Raw genomic sequence first — 16,681 nt, 5'->3', positions numbered from 1 at the left:
TCTTCCCTTGATGAAGAACACTATGAGCAGTCTCTAGTTCTAGTGGCTTATGAAAAGAATGACCGGGGTTCAGTGGCATGATTTAGAAACAGGAAGCAGTGGGTACACTGGCTTAGTTCTACAAAAGATAAGGTAATAATTTACTCAAGTTCGCAAGGGAAAACTTCAGTTCAGGTTGGAGGATAAAAAGGAAAATGGCCATAATACAAGGATGAGTTTGGAAGTAGATTGGTTTTCAGAAAATTCATGATAATTTAATAGGGTTTATAGGACCAAATCTCATTTTTAAAATTTAAGTAATGTTCATCATTCAGTTTCAAATTATTCAAATCATACCAGGTTCTGTATCTGGAACATTTCAAAATCATTGTAGCATATTTTCCTATTTTCTCTTGAAACACCAATTTCAATACAAATGGCTAATCTTCAACAACAATGTCATTTCCACGTTAGCAGTGAAGTTGGACAATATGTATTTGTCTTCTCATTCAGGTCTCTCCTGCCTCTTAATAAGCAGGACATAAATGGAGATGGAGGTGTTAATTTTTTATGGTTGAACTGAATATTTAAATTTGTGTTCACCAGGGATTTAATTTCTAAATTCCAAAATGTAAATGTACTCAAGTAAATGAAATTTATGGTGGTTTATTTTACAATGGAGGAAAGATATTAAGGAATTCTAAGGCACCAGTCAGGGGAAAGGAGTCTCAAGATGATGGGCCTTTCTCAGAGGTTCACACCAGCAGAAAGGGCAAGGAACTAAGTCATCCTTTACACTCACCATGGTGACTGTCTAAAAAGAAAGCAGTCTGAGGTCTCCTGCACGAGCTCCTCCAGGGGTCCAGTTCACGGCCAAGTGTCTTCCCTCCAGCTCCAAGTTACTGTCTTTACTCCAAGTCTGAGTGACTGATGATCCAGTCCAAACCTGAGTGACTGATGATCACATCTGTGTGTCTCTGTTTCCACTAAAGACTGTTTTCTCTTGTGTCACCTCACCTAAATTTTATATCTACCAATCACAACAGACACTTTTCTTCAGGACTGCCCACTCTTTCACACGTGGGTCACAGACCTCCCATTCAATGTATGAAATGGATGTTCATACCGTTTTTTGGTTAGTTCATACCTTTTTGTAGTTAGTTCATACCTTTTTGTGGTTAAAATGGGTAGATCTATTTTAAATACTGGGTTTACACTTTGGGGATTAAAATGTAAAAATAGACTTGGGATTACAATTTAATCCTCACAATCAAGGAAGAGTTAAGTAACCTCATTGTTATAATCAGAGGAGAGCCAAATCTAATCTTCATAGAGGCAAAACCAATCCCAAGTGCTGCTCAAATAATTTACATGGAAGGATCTCTATTAATAGGATGCTATAAATCAATAGACTAGCATTGGTAGCAAAGTTCTTAAGGACAAAGTAGATTCAGTGTACTCTTAAAAATACAGTTTCATCTTCATAACCCTAGAGACTATATTCTCCTTACAAGTTCTGAGTAAGCATATGGTTTAAAAAGAACTGTTAGCAGCATAATTTGCTCTTCTGGACTAGACATGGCATTTTAAGAACCATATAAATCCAGGTTAATCAATACCATAACTCATCAGAGCCATGGACCCACATTTCTTACATCTTTTGCATGCACAGACACAAAAAGGTTGAGCATGATTTTTCCACTAATGTTATTGTTGTTTGTATTAATGATATGGGTGGTTGATCAGAACTTGCCAAGCCTGGCTCCAGTTGTGAGATAATCAACCTTGAAACACATTTTCCAAAGAACTGTTCTTTACTTGCCCTTTAGAAAATTAGAATTTTAAGAGTAGCTACATTTTTGAACATTTTTCACCCCTGGTAAAATCATAGCTCAAAATTAAATAGTCTAACACATAAGTACTTTAGCAGAGTTCCAAATATAAATCCTGTAGCTTGGCTAGTTTTGAAGTTTAATGGCATTTTTTTGGCTTTCAATGAAATTATCTCCTTTCTTAAACATAATATTTGGGAAAATATACCTGCTGGTAGAATGTTTACAATTGTGACTAAATGGTAGATAAAAATTTCTACAATTGGAATTTAATCCTCTTTAACAGGGGAAAAAATGTTATATCTCATTAGTGATGGGAGGTAGAATAATGGTCCTTTCAGTTATGTGTGAGACAAAGAAATATTCATTATGGAAACATTCAAGGCTTCCCCCTTGCCCACCCCTCAATGAACAGAAACTTAGTCAACTGAAGGAAGAAAGCACTGGTATAAAGTTTTCACCTACAAAAATTTACCCAGGCTATATGATGAATTTACTCTAGAATTAGTTTAAAAGTTTGCTGTTTTCAGTGTAAATGCTATTTTTTGAAATGATTTTAATAGTAACACAAGCATTTTTATAATTTATTTGAAAACTTTTGAACTACAGCAGTTGTAATCTCATTTTGTATGGAGACACTGCTAAGGGAAATTAAGAAGTGCCTAAGTTTTAAACCTGGTGATTTTATTTAAATTTTGTTGGCAATGTTCAATTAAAAGTTAAAGGTCTGCTTCAAAAAGATGACATTGCATATCTTTATGTGGAAGATTTTAAAGCTCCTCTCTTCTGATTAAAAAATAGTAATAATCTCAGAGTTGTAGGAAGTATTTTTCTACTTATTCATTATCAGCAGATGTGATTTCTTGAGTGTATGGATTCAGATGAAAAAAACTCCAATGATATTTCAGCAGTCTCAGAGACTCTGTGTCACTGTAATTTTATTGTTTCTGGTACAATGGAAAGTGCAGTTGGACTCTAGAGTCAGAGAATCTGGTATCAAATTCTGCTTGTGATCTTTATACCTATGTGACCTTAGATAAATGACTGAAGATGTGGTATTGGGCCTCAGTTTTCTTGATTATAGAATGAAGGTATGGGATTAGATGAAATCCAAGGTCATTTCCAGGTCCAGTGCCCCCAGTCTAAGATCCTATGTAAAGAGAAAAGAAAAGAACCGAGGGTAATTTCAGAAAGCAAACATTGTTTTTCTCCCCATCCCTGTAGAAGTTCCTAAGAGAGCTAAACGGAAATAACATGAAAACTATATTCTGCAGTTGTGACTGAGAGTGAAGGGGTTTTGACACATAGAAGCCAGATATAAACAGAAGTCCAGAATTTTTAGCATAAAATTAAGTATGGAGTAGCAAAGGAATGTGAATTTTCTCCTTTATAGACATGAAGGAGAAAAATAAAAAGAGTAAGAATAGCAGCAGTTCAGCATTAGTAAGAAAGATATCAGACTGTATCTATGTACCTATTCATTTGAAAAACTTTATGACATTTTTATGTCGGCAAAACAGTTAATATGATTTGCTTTAATAGAGGGATCTTCTTGTGGAGAAAAAGGGGAAAACAGTCTGATCTCCTTATCCCCGTTGTCACATCTATAAGATGTCTACTGTTAAGAAAACACTGACACTGACAAAGAGGGATGGAGGGGTGAAGACAAATAGTTTTATACCAACTATTGCCAACAAGAGAGAAATGTATCTCTTCTGTCTGAGGATAAAATTCACACATTCACGATTCTTTCAAAGGACAACCATCAGCTATTTTAAGAGCAAAACATAAAAACTGATAAGTTCTATTCTTGTGGCAAAATACTTAGTAATGTTCAGTACATTAGGCACTTAATGTTGACTGACTGGAATCTATGGAAGACTTCAGCAAGAGTGCAGAATAAAATGAAATCAGGCTCACAATGTGAATTTGATCCAATTTCTCTGTATATTATACAATATAACAAACAGAATGTACTTTCGATACAACTCAGAGAATTATGGAATCTTAGTTGGAAAAGCCTCAAAGGTCATCTGCTCTAACCCACATACCAGAAGGAAGCCTCGTTTAACATCCCTGGCCAATTGGCATCTAGTCATATGAAGACACGCTCTGGACAAGGTCAACTTGTTAATAATGCCCATAAAATGGGGTATGTAAAAGTGAACAATCTTCCAGAGGCAGACTGAACAGGGCAGTATATAGTGAGGATGGATGTCATCTCTCACCTTCTGAATCCTATGGCCCTTTTAGAGTTTCAAGTTCATATAAACTAAAATTGTTGATGTGGTCCAAGATTACAGTGTATATGATCTCCTTATCATACTGTTGGGTTATTAAGCAGGTATTTCACTAAATCCCCAGGTTTTTATACATGGAATGTTGTTTAATATCAAATTTCCTATTCTATACTTTTCAAGATATTTTAAAATGTTTATGACTGTTAAATTGCTACTCCTCAAATTAGGCTCATTGTACAAAAATGCTAAAATTCTTTTATTCTGTCACTGTCCCTCATTAAATCACTAATTCCTCCTAGTTCAATTTAATCTTAAATTTTGACAACCATATACATATCTTTATTTGAACTATTGATTAAAATGTTAAAGAGAACATAGTCAAGGACAGACTCCTTTACCTCTATCATCCAGTCTTCTCTGTCAGTTGACTTCATCCACACTCTTCATTTCCAGATCTACCCAAGTTTCCCATTATTTAATTCACATGTCTCTATCTCATCAATAAGGATAGTGTGAGATAAATTATCTTGTCAAATGCACTGATAAAATCAATAATAACCTGAATATTGACATATTCCTTTAAGAAGTGAAACAATATCAGAGAAAGCATTAATAGCTCCATTCATATATGGTGAAAAATGTGGTGACAAGAAGTAAAATGACATCCTGATGCCAATAACTAGCTCACATACACTATAAACAACCTAAAAGGCATCTCAAGCAATTGGCCAAGTGGCATAATAGTAGGACTTTGCAATATTATGGTGACATTTGATTACAATGTATTAGGAAAATGGAATTTATAGACTATCTAACTCAATCTCCTCATCTTACAAGGGTAGAAAGGGAATCCCAAAGACCAGAAATGGCTTGCTCAATATACATGGAGTAAGTAGCAGACTTAGAATTCAAAATGAGTTTCCCTGACTCAAAATCAAAAGTGCTTCTATCCACTATAGCATACTGCCACTGACTTCCTTTTTTTGTTTTTGTTGTTTTTAGCTATGAACAAGGAAATCATATGCCTTAGGAAACCATTTAAAAATGAACCAATATTATATGCATCAAATGTCATAGTACCTAGTTTCATGAAGGGAAAGTTGGTATAATATAAAGAAAATATAAAAATGAGTTTTATGGCATATCTATAATGGGACCACTAAAGAAGATTATATATATATATATATATATATATATATATATATATATATATATATATATATAATCTAAAGGTGCCGTATGGAGATGAGTATATGTATACTCATCTCCATACGGCACCTTTATAAAAACTGTAACATATAGTAAGTCACAAAGAAATACAAATAAATGGAGAAAGGAAGACTTTTAAAAAATCATTTAAAGACCATAAAACAATTAAAATAAGAATAATGCAGAGACCACAAGAAATAAAAATCATATACACAAATAAAGACCTAACAATGATATCCTGAACAATGAGAAAATGAAGGAATAAATCATGTAAACAACTTAAAACTATATAACAGTGAGATCACAGACCAAAAGTTTTGAAACTCACTTAAAGCACTCTCTATCTCTATGTGTGTGTGTGTGTGTGTGTGTGTGTGTGTGTGTGTGTGTGTGTGTGTGTGTGATTGTTTTCAGGGACTAAAGATTATGAAGATAGAAAAAGATAATGAATGAACTAAATAAACAACTAAAATTAGAAAAAAACAATAAATTAAAAATAAAGAAAGGAAATCTTGAAAAGTAGAAGAGAAATAAAATGTCAAAATTAAAAGTCCATATTCACATAAAATCAAGTCAACAAGCATTTATCCAGTGCTTAATATGTGCCAGGCACTGTGCTAGAATTCAAAGAAAGGTAACAACAGTCTCTGCCTTCTAGGGGCTCATAATCAAATGGAATTAGATATATGCAATTAAGTAAAACTAATAGGTAAAACTAAAAGCTAATCCTTTAAAATAATCACAAAATCAATAAATCTTTAACAAAATTAGTTTAAAGAACATCAAATTACATATTTTTAATAATCAGGACAATTTCTACAAAAAAATAAAAATAGTTATCAGAATATACTCTAGTGAGTATTATTTACATCAGAGCCAAGATGCTATATAGTCTTTTCAAAGCCTGATCAAATAACATAAATGAAAGAGTTCAATCAGCAGTAGTATAGCAGTTAAAGGGGACACTACTTCTCTTGGAAAGCCTATTTTGAAATAGAATTTGTCAAAGTATCTTGAATCAGACCATCATTTACAAAGTCAAATGAGCATAAGATAAATTGATGTAGTAAAAGCATACTAAAAACTACAACAAATGAAAAAAGTTCTCTAGAAAAGAGGTGCTTAACTAAAACTTAAACCAAAGTTGGAAGAGAGAGCATTCTAAATATAATAAATGATGGATTGAGGAATAGCAAATTGACTAGTTTGAATAGAACTGAATACTTGAAGAAATATGAATTAAATCTAGAAAAGTTGGAGAGATGTAGACTATGTGCTTTAAATGCTAAACTTGGGGGTTTGGTGCAAAAAAGTAATTTCAACTTTATTTTTACCATTTGGGTTTCTTATGCCATATTTTCACACATACACATGCATACATAATTTGCAAAATGTCTTATCTGCCTTTCCCTTCAGATTTCTTTCTGTTTCTCTCTGTCTCTGTCTCTTTCTCCCTATCTCTTTCTCTCTCATCAGAAATGTTTTATCCATTTTAAAATTTTATTGGTTCACTTGGACAATACTCTATGCCATCCATGCTATAAACCTAATAAATATGGGGAAGTTGAAATAAACAATGTGTACAAAATGTAGTTAGTACCTGATAACATTATATTTATTTTAGGGAACTCCTCACTATGCCTTCTCTTTGCTCACCCCACAAATAATCAAAGAAAAATTTCACAAAAATGCATTTCTAACTACTTTAATAATAATAGGCAACGCATACTTTCACCTGTTAAATATAAACTCTCTGATGTCAAAGACTGTTTCTCTAGTACCTGCACAGTGGCTTGCATATAGCAGTGTTGGAGAAATGCTTGGAAATTTGCATTGGAAGTCCATATTTATAGGATTTTATTTATAATAGTCTTGATAATCAGGACAGTTTCAAGATCAAACCTTTGGCAATTACATTTAAACATAATTTTAGATATCTATCATCCTATATCTCAGAAAATAATCCTTTTCCTCTCTGTTAAATGTGGCATATTTCCACGTTTATCCTGCAAAAGCATAAACCAGCCCAAAGGCAAAGTATCTTTAATTAAAATCTGCAGTTTAAAAAGAACCTCAAACCATTAAATCATTAGCCTTTCAGTGTATTTAACAGAAATGTTCTACTCCAACAATACATCATAAAAGCCTTCCAAAATCTTTAGCTAGTTATATATGATAATGGTGACAATTCTTTAACATGACTGGACAGACTGATGTCTGTTAACAGCCCTTCCTTGAATTCCATAAGAAATAGTTATGTAGTTGAAACACGAAAATAGTTCCATAGTTTTTAAGTCAAATGATCCTATGTGTCAAAGAATGATGAAATTGGTAAAATGGTAGCTTCATTTATATACTACTGGTTAATCTCTATTTTGCCACCTCAGCCCACATTTAAGCTTGCTTTATCAAAATATACAATTAGTCAATAAGCCTTAATTAAATGCCTCCTACTTACAAGACACTTTTTATCCATTGTGGATAGAAATACAAAGAATAAAAGAACCTCTACTCTGTAGGAATTTTCATCCTAGTAGGGAAGAAAATTATAAAAAAGAATATGTAAAGTAAATATAATGGAATAAATAAAAATAAATATTCAATAATTTGTTATGAAATATTTTAGTAGTGAGGACACTAGCTTTTGAGGAAATTGGGAAAGGTGTCATTTATAACTTTATACTGATGAAATTTTTAACATGAAAGATTCCATAGGAACTATAAAAATCATAATCATAATAAGTATGGCATTAATATAGAACTTTAAGATTCATTCTTGGCATAGGGTGTGGTCAGAGACAAGGCAAGGAGAAGGATATAGAATATTGTATGTGAGGAACAGAAAGACAGTTTGGCTAGATTATAGAAATTTGGCAGACAAGGATGTAAAACAATCTTAGTAAGATAGTTTGAGGCCAAGATATGACAAGCTTTAAAAGCTAAAGGGAGACTTCTGGGTGAAGAGCCAAGATGGTGGCATAGAGAGAGCACTCAGCTGAGATCTCCCAACATTCTCCTCCAAGTAATTAAACAACTTTAAAATCATGACTAAAATCATTAAAATAATGTATCTGGAGTGGAAGAGCCAACAAAAGTTCACAGTGAGATACTCCTGGAGTCCAAAACAAGGTAGGAGGTTGTAAAGAGAGATCTATGGCAGAGGGGTAGAGGATGTCCCAAAGCCCTTGTGGATATATCTCTAGTGGTGGAACCAGATTTTGAGGACAGAAGCAACAGCAGTAGTTTCAGGAGCTCTAAAGCCATAGGCAGTAAAGGTATCTGGAAACTTGTTAGAAAGATATTATAAGGGAACCCTATGCAAACATTGGATGCTGCTTGGCCACTCCACTGATTATACCCAATTCTGGGTCATATTTATATATCAGAGAGGAGCACTTTCATTTAAGAGAGAGCAGAAGCCCTGAAGGGCAATATTTTTTCATCACAAAGGAACAAGGGTACTAAAAAAAGTTTCAATTGCATCTTAAAGGAGTAGAGATTCCTCCTAAGTAATCGCCCAATCAGATAACTTAACAGTGACCGCATCTCTCCCAAAATCACATCACCTTAGAAGCACTGAAAACATCCAAACTCTCCAAACTCTCTAAAAACAGTAGTATGGGGAAAAAAAACCTGAAGCTTAAACCAATTAATGTCTCTCTCCACCCACATACTGGGAAAGGATCCCAACTTTAACACAAAGATCAAAATCAATATATGGGGTTGAAGTGAGTGAAAAACAGGGGGAAAAAAGAACATGACCAAAATAAGCTTTTCTGGTGACAGGAAAGAGAAAGACAAAAATTCAGAAAAAGAAAATCAAGTTAACACAGCTAGAAGTAAAGCCTTATAAGGGAAAAAAGGTGGGGATTTGGATACAAACTCAATAATAAATCCTGAAATGGCTAAAAACCATTTTCAAAATGAAATAGAGTGATAGATAAAAACAATAGGTAAATAAATTAATGCAAGGGAAGAAAAGTATAAAAAGACAGTTAATTTGGTAAAAGAGGTACAAAATTATTGAAGAAAATAAAATCTTAAAAATCAGAATGGATCAAATGGACAAAAATATACAAAATTAATTGATGAAAATAACTTTTTAAGAAGCAAAATTGGCCATCTAAAAAAGTACAAAAACTCACTGAAGAAAAAATTCATATAAAATTAGAATTAGATGAGTAGAAGCTAATGACACCATGAGGCATCAAGAAACAACCAAATGAAGTCAAAAGAATTAAAAAGATAAGAAAGTATTAAATATCTCATTAAAATTACTACTCTGGAAAATAATTTGGGATATATAATTTAAGAATAATTAGATTACTTGAACTCCATGATAAAATAGAAAACCTAAATATCATACTGCAAAGAAATTACTAGGGAAAATTGAACCAATATCCTAAAATCAGAGGGTGAAATAGAAATTGAAAAAATTTACTGATGATAGACTTAAAAAGATCCAAAAGTGAAAACTTCTGGGAAAATTATATCCAAATTCCAGAAAATCAAGATAAAAGAAAAATCATTTTAAAAGAGTCAGGAAGCAAACAAGCAAATACTGTGGAGACAAATTCAGGACAACAAAAGTTTTAGCAGCTTACACGTTAAAGAAGAATATTCCACAAAGCAAAAGGGGTGTGATTACAACCAAAAATAAGCTACCTAGTAAAAGTGATTAGAATTCAAGGGAAATATTGACATTTAATTAATTAGAGGACTTTCAAGAGTTCTTGATGAAAAGAATAGAGCTGAATAGAAAATGTGAGTTGTCAAACATAAGAAAAAATATAAATATAAAAAGTAAACATGAAAAAGAAATCACAAGGGACTCCATAGGGTTAAATATATGCCTTTCTAAACAGGAAAATGATACATCTATCTTCTAGGAACTTTATTATTACTAACGCACTTAGAAGTATTCTAAATAAATAGAGGGTGCAGGGAGTGAGTCAGTAATTTTGGGATAACTATAATTGGGATTTGGCAAAAAAAAAAACATGAATATGTAAGAAAGAGGGATATCCTGGAAGAAAATGGTTGGGAAAGGAAGAATGGAGAAAATTATCTCATATAAATGTGTCATGTAAGAAGAAGATTTTTCAGTGGATGAGAAAATTATCTCAGACAAAGCAAAAGCAAAAAAATATTCCTATTCAAAATGGACAAACAAAGATACTATATTTTGCTAAAAGGGACCATAGACAATGATATAATACCAACACTAAATTATATGCAATGATTGCATTGAATTCAAATTCTTAAATAAAAAATTAAATTAAATAAAGGAGTAATAAGACAGTAAACTTATACCACTGGGGAACCTCAACTTTCCCTTCTCAGAACTATTTAAATGTAATCATGAAATAAATAAGTCAAGGAGATAAATAGAATACTAGAAACATTACTTATGACACCTAGAAAAAAACTGAATGGAAATAGAAAGGAGTATAATTTTATCTTAGCTATACATGGTACCTTTACAAAAAATGACCATGCATTAAGGAATTTTAAAAACCTCACAAAAATGCAGAAAAGCAAAAATATTAAATATACTCCTTTCAAACCATAGTGCATTAAATTTTTATTTAACAAAGCATTGAAAAGCATAGATTAAAAACTAATAGGAAACTAAATAACCTAATCCTAAAGAATGAATGGGTCAAAAAACAAATTCTAGAAGCAATCAATAGTTTTATTAAAGATAATAACAAAAATGAGATAATATTCCAAAAATCGAGGAATATAGCCAAAGAACACATAGGGGGAAATGCATATCTCCTAAATGCATACACAAATAAAAGAGAAAAGAAAATAGTTCCGTGAACTGGACATTCAACTAAGAAAAAAAGTTAGAAAAAAGAACAAATTAGAAATCTTTTTATACCAAAATAGAAATCTTGAAAATCAAAGGAGAGATGAATAAAGTTGAAATTTTAAAAACATTCAAAAATGAATAAAACTAGGATGTCTTAAATGGAACTGAAAAAACTATAATGGCTTTTCTCCCTCTTTCCCACCTCATATAAAGTTTAATAAGGTTATATTCTTCATATTGTGATACAAAGTCTGTAACTGCCATAAAACTGAAGAAAAAACAAATAGGTAAATCATTGATTAATTTGATTAAAAAAGAAAAAAACAAAATATCTAGAATCAAAACTGAAAAGTTTGAATGCATCACCAAAGAAGAAATGAAACCAATTATTAAGAGTTATTTTGCCCAATTACTATACAGATAAACCTGACAGCCCATCTAAAAGAGAAGGATATTTATAAAAATATAAACTGGCCAGATTAACAGAACACTAAATAGAATAGTCAAATAGCTCTGTCTTAGAAAAAAGAAACTGAACAATCCATCAATGTGCTCCCTGAGGAAAAAAAAATTCTCAGGACTAGATGTATTGACAAGTAAATTCTGCCAACATTTAAACAACAATTCCAATATAATTTAACTATTTTGAAAAACAGGCCAAACAGAAGTCTTACAAAATTCCTCTCATGACACAAATATGGTGCTGATATCTAAATCAAGAAAAGCAAAAGCAGAGATAGAAAACTATAGATGAATTAACTTAAAGATTATTGATACAAAAATTTTAAGTAATATCCTAGCAAGAAGACAACAGCAATATATCACAAAGATCATACATTATGACCAGGTAGAATTTATACCAAGAATGCAGGGCTGGTTTAATATTAGGAAAACTTTCATTATGAATTACAATATCAATAGCAAGGCCAAAACAAATTAATTTAAATATTAAGAGATGCCAAAAAAAGTTTTAGAAAAAATGCAATACCCATTCCTATTTTTTAAAAAGAAACAATAAAAAGCATAGGAACCAATGGAGTCTTTAAAAAATAATAATAAACAATATCTATCTAAAACCTAAAGCAAACATTATCTGTAATGAGAATAAAATTTAAGCCTTCCCAATAAGATCAGGAGTGAAGAAGGATGTCTATTATCAACACTAGTATTCAATATTGTATTCAAAATATTTGCTATAGTGATAGAAGAAGAAAAAGAAATTGCAGGAATAAAAATAGACGAGAAAACAAAATTACCTCTCTCTGCTGATGATATGATGGTATACTTAAAGAATGCTAGCGATTAACTTAAAAAAAAAAACTTTTTGAAAGTTGTGGCATTGCAAGATATAAAACAAACCCATATAAACCATTAGTATTTTTATATATTACCAAAAAAAAAAAAAAACCAGTAGCATGAGATAAGAGAGAGGAATTTCAAAATAGTAAAGCATTTTGTGATTTTATTCATATAGTCCTTGGGTTTGTCTTGGCAAATAGACTCCCAAGTATTTTATATTGTTACAGTTATTTTATTTGTTAAAAAACCTTATCTTCTGTCTTAGAATCTATGCTAAGTATTAGTTCAAAGAGAAAAGTGTGATAAAGGCTAGGCAACTGAGATCAAGTCAATTTCCCAGGGTCACACAGACAGAAAGTGTAAAAGATCACATTTGAACCCAGTACCTCTTTTCTCTACGCCTGGCACTCTATACACTGAACCACCTAGTTGCCCCTACAAAATACTTTTTCACATGAACACAGACTTAAACAAGTGGAGAAATATTAACTACTCCTGAGTAAGATGAGCCACTATAAAAAATGACAATTCTTCTTGAGTTAACCTACTCTTTTAGTGCAATATCAATCAAATATCTCAAAGAATTATTTTTTGTACAGCTCACAAAAATAATAACAACATTCATCTGAAAGAACTAAAGGTCCAGAATGTAAAGGACATCAATAAAAAATGGGAAGGAAGGTAGTTCCAGATTTCAAGTTATGCTAAGTGGAAATTATCAAAACAGGCTGATATTGGCTGAGATAAAATGACCATAGGAAATGTGTTTGATGAATCCAAAGATTCATGGGGGGTGAGAAATCAACCTTTGCAAAAATTACTAGGAAAACTAGTAAGCAGTTTGGCAGAAACTAGGCATAGACTGATATTCCACACCATATATCAAGATAAGGTCAAAATGAATGAATGTTTTAGACATAAAGGGTGATATATGTATATTATGAGATCATGGGGAAGAGCACATGTAATATCTCTGGGGAGAGTTTATGACCAAACAAAAAGTAGAGAGGATCATGGGAAATAAAAAAGATAATTTTGATTACATGAAATTAAATGGTTTTTGCACTAACCAGACTAATGAATCCAATATAAAGAAGAAAACAGAACTCAGAAAAAAATGTACAGCAAGTATCTCTGGTAAAGACCTTGTTATTCATGTAGAGGGAACTGAGACAAATTTATGAAAATAAGAGCTGAAAATTTGCCCAATTAAAAATGGTTAAAGATATGAACAGGCAATTTTCAGAAGAAAAAAATTAAAAAGCTCTTAATCACTTCTTGCTAGAGAAATGTAAATTAAAACAACTCTGAGCTACCACTTCATATCTTTCAGATTGGCTAACTTGACAGAAAAAGGAAATGACAAATGCTGGAAAGGATGTGAAATAATTGGGACAGTAATACACTGCTGATAGAACTATGAACTAGTCCAACCATTCTGGAGAATAATTTGGAACTATGCCCAAAGGGATATAAAATTCTGCATATCCTTTGACCCAGCAATACCACTACTAGATCTCCATTCCAAAGAGATTAAATAAAAGGGAAAATGCCATATTTATACAAAAATATAGATAGCAGGTCCTTTTTAGGGTGGTAAAAATTAGAAACTGAGAAGGTGTCTATCAACTGGGGAATGGCTAAACAAGTTGTGATAAATGATTATGATGGAATACTATCGTGCTGTGAGAAATGATGAGCAGGATGGTTTCAGAAAAACCTAAGAAGATTTAGATGCAAAGTAAATTGAGCAAAATCAGGAAAACATACAGAGAAATAGCAACATTGTAAGAATGATCATCATGTAAAATATTTACCTACTCTGATCAAAATAATGAACCAAGAAAATTCCAAAGAACCCATAACAAATGCTATCTACCTGCAGAGAGATAACTAATGATCCCAGAATGCAGATTTAAGCATATTTTTATGTGATTTAGTTTATTATTTTGTTTGTGTTTCCTTTTTTCAACATGTCTAATATGGAAGTATGTTTATCATGACCTCACAAGTGCATGGTTTCTTAATAAGGGGGGTGGCAGGAGGTAGGCAGAGAATTAGGAACTTATTTTTTTAAATAATTATTATTAATTGATAGTATTCTAATGTTACCTGTGGAACTAAGAAGTTAAGCAACTTGCCTATTGTCACAATACCAGTTTCTACTACATATTAGTCACAAAAGAAGACACTGGGCATCAACAGAGACAAATGACAATAATTATAAGTAAAAGAAACCAAAGAACGGTATTTATATTTGATTGCCAGATAGAGCCATTCTTCAGCCCAGACAAATTCTAATAGAATAAAATGAAGGAGTTTTCCAAACTATTAAAAACTCACTATACTCAGTTCATTAAACTAACTCTTAAATGACCCTACTTTAGATTGAGTATAGAAGCATCTGAATCTAATAATAATGTGCCACTCAAGTTATCTAAGTAATTGAGGCTTCAAATGCATGGACCCCTAATGGTTAAATAGGAGAGCTATAGAATCTATGTTAAAGGGGGGAAAGGAGATTCTCTTAAATTGAGTCAAAGAATAGACTATCATAGACGAAAAAAATAATTGGTCCTTGAAACAGTTGAAAGTTGAGTTATATTACTTGTGATAAAGTATTGGTATGATTTTAAGCTTCCAGAACTTTTATATTCTACAAGACTGTTTGAATAAAGAAAAGAATAAAATGTGCCACAGAAGCCATTTCTGAATAACCTAGTTACTGTGGTTGTATAAGAAGTGGTATAAAGATACAGCAATCTTGCTATTCTGAGCACTCATACCTCTTTCACAAGAAAACTTACCAGCTCCTAAAAATAAAAATACACTGAGCCCCCTTCACTGAAAGATTACCAGAAGGTACAATCTAAGTTTTGTTTTTAAGAAGTCAAAAAGATTTTCAAAGTAATTAAAAGGCTGCTAGTGAAAAAGAAGCATCTCCCCTGATTCATTGTAATAACCACACAGCATTGCATTTACCCCCTTTGTTACTCCATTAATGTTTACATGATACTGTTATTCATTTTTAAGAAAAAAGACTTTAAGGAAAGAATATTAAATGAAAATAACTGATATTTAATATCCTCCCCCTTTTATCATGCAAACTAATTATCAATCTAAATCAACATCTTAATGTCTTAAACTGAATGGATTTTCCTAGGTAACAGATGTTTCTGATACCGTAAGATTCATAATTTCTAATCCAGTCAGCATGTTAACCTAATGATCACTCAAAAAATAGTTTCTTCTTCTCAGCATGGAAGTCATAAACTGCCAATCTGGAAGCCAGGTTCCAGTATTACTTTGCTGACACAGAAGCAGACAATGCCACTCCCCCCAAAGGAAACATCGTGTGCTTGAAAGCCTGGGAGCCAATTGACTTAAAGCACCCCAAGAGCCTGCCTGGCATGGATTCTCTGGCCATATAATAGAAGGCATAGGTGCTGTCAATATCAGTGCTGATAAAGGACAGGCATGCAATGCTATATTCTCCTTGGAAAATAATGACATTTTCTGCTGAAAGCCAGATGAATAGGGTCTCACTAATAAAAGAGCTTCTCTGAAAGGCAGACACCAAATAGCCTCATTGAGAGACTTCCTCACTACTTCCTCTCCTGTGTAGAAGGTCCACTTACTCTTATCTTAGTTTTGTGATTGGATTATAAAGAATGGCTAAATTTCTGCTTCTTTCACTTTGGAAACTGCTATGGTCAAGTCATTGTGCTCCAAGATTGGTGTCGAGATGAGAACAGGTCTTCTAAATTCCTCTGCAAGACCATTTTAATGCTTCCCATCTCCTTTGCCTGTCAGGTTTCAAATAATTAGCCATTATATATGTCATTTTACCCCCATAAGATACTAATTCCTTGTTATCTAATTTAGAAAGACAAGTGATTGTCCAGAAGTGCAAGATAGGTCTGGCGTTAGTTCTTCAAACCCATGTCTAAGATATAAAGGAAATTCCATATTTAGATTCAGGATTTGACAGTTAAAAATAGTAAGAATAAATGAGTTGGGGCTATGAAGGGAGTTTCATTACAAAGACCACAAATTATATGAGTAGGGAATGAGGATTTAAATTTTCTCTTTCTTGAGTGACTCCTTCCATGTCAAGCTTAGCACCCCATCACAAATTGTTAAAAAAAAAAAAAAGACTTGCTTCTATGGATTTCTAAGAGACCAGAGAGAGTTCTCTGCAACTAGATGGGTGATATCTAGTTTATACCATAAGAGGGATGGCTTACATTTTTATGGTACTTTAAGAAAAGCCCTTCCAAGTCCCTTTCATGAATTTTCTCATT

The 16,681-nt window shown here is 32.4% G+C and overlaps 1 long non-coding RNA gene across 2 annotated transcripts in view; it reads right to left on the bottom strand.

Annotated features, from left to right (window-relative positions):
• Positions 1 to 2,732: 2,732 nt before the first annotated feature.
• LOC103098017 (uncharacterized) overlaps positions 2,733 to 16,681 on the bottom strand; it is a 159,372-nt gene continuing 145,423 nt past the window's right edge. For both annotated transcript variants that reach the window (XR_008912849.1, XR_001623017.2), the window contains exon 3: positions 2,733 to 2,961. This is a non-coding gene — a long non-coding RNA (uncharacterized LOC103098017). The remainder of the gene's footprint in view (positions 2,962 to 16,681) is intronic.

Source organism: Monodelphis domestica, chromosome 6 (genome assembly GCF_027887165.1).
Source record: "Monodelphis domestica isolate mMonDom1 chromosome 6, mMonDom1.pri, whole genome shotgun sequence".
NCBI lineage: Eukaryota > Metazoa > Chordata > Mammalia > Didelphimorphia > Didelphidae > Monodelphis > Monodelphis domestica.
Note: the sequence above shows the minus strand (reverse complement) of the source record. Positions and strands in the feature narration are given on the sequence as shown.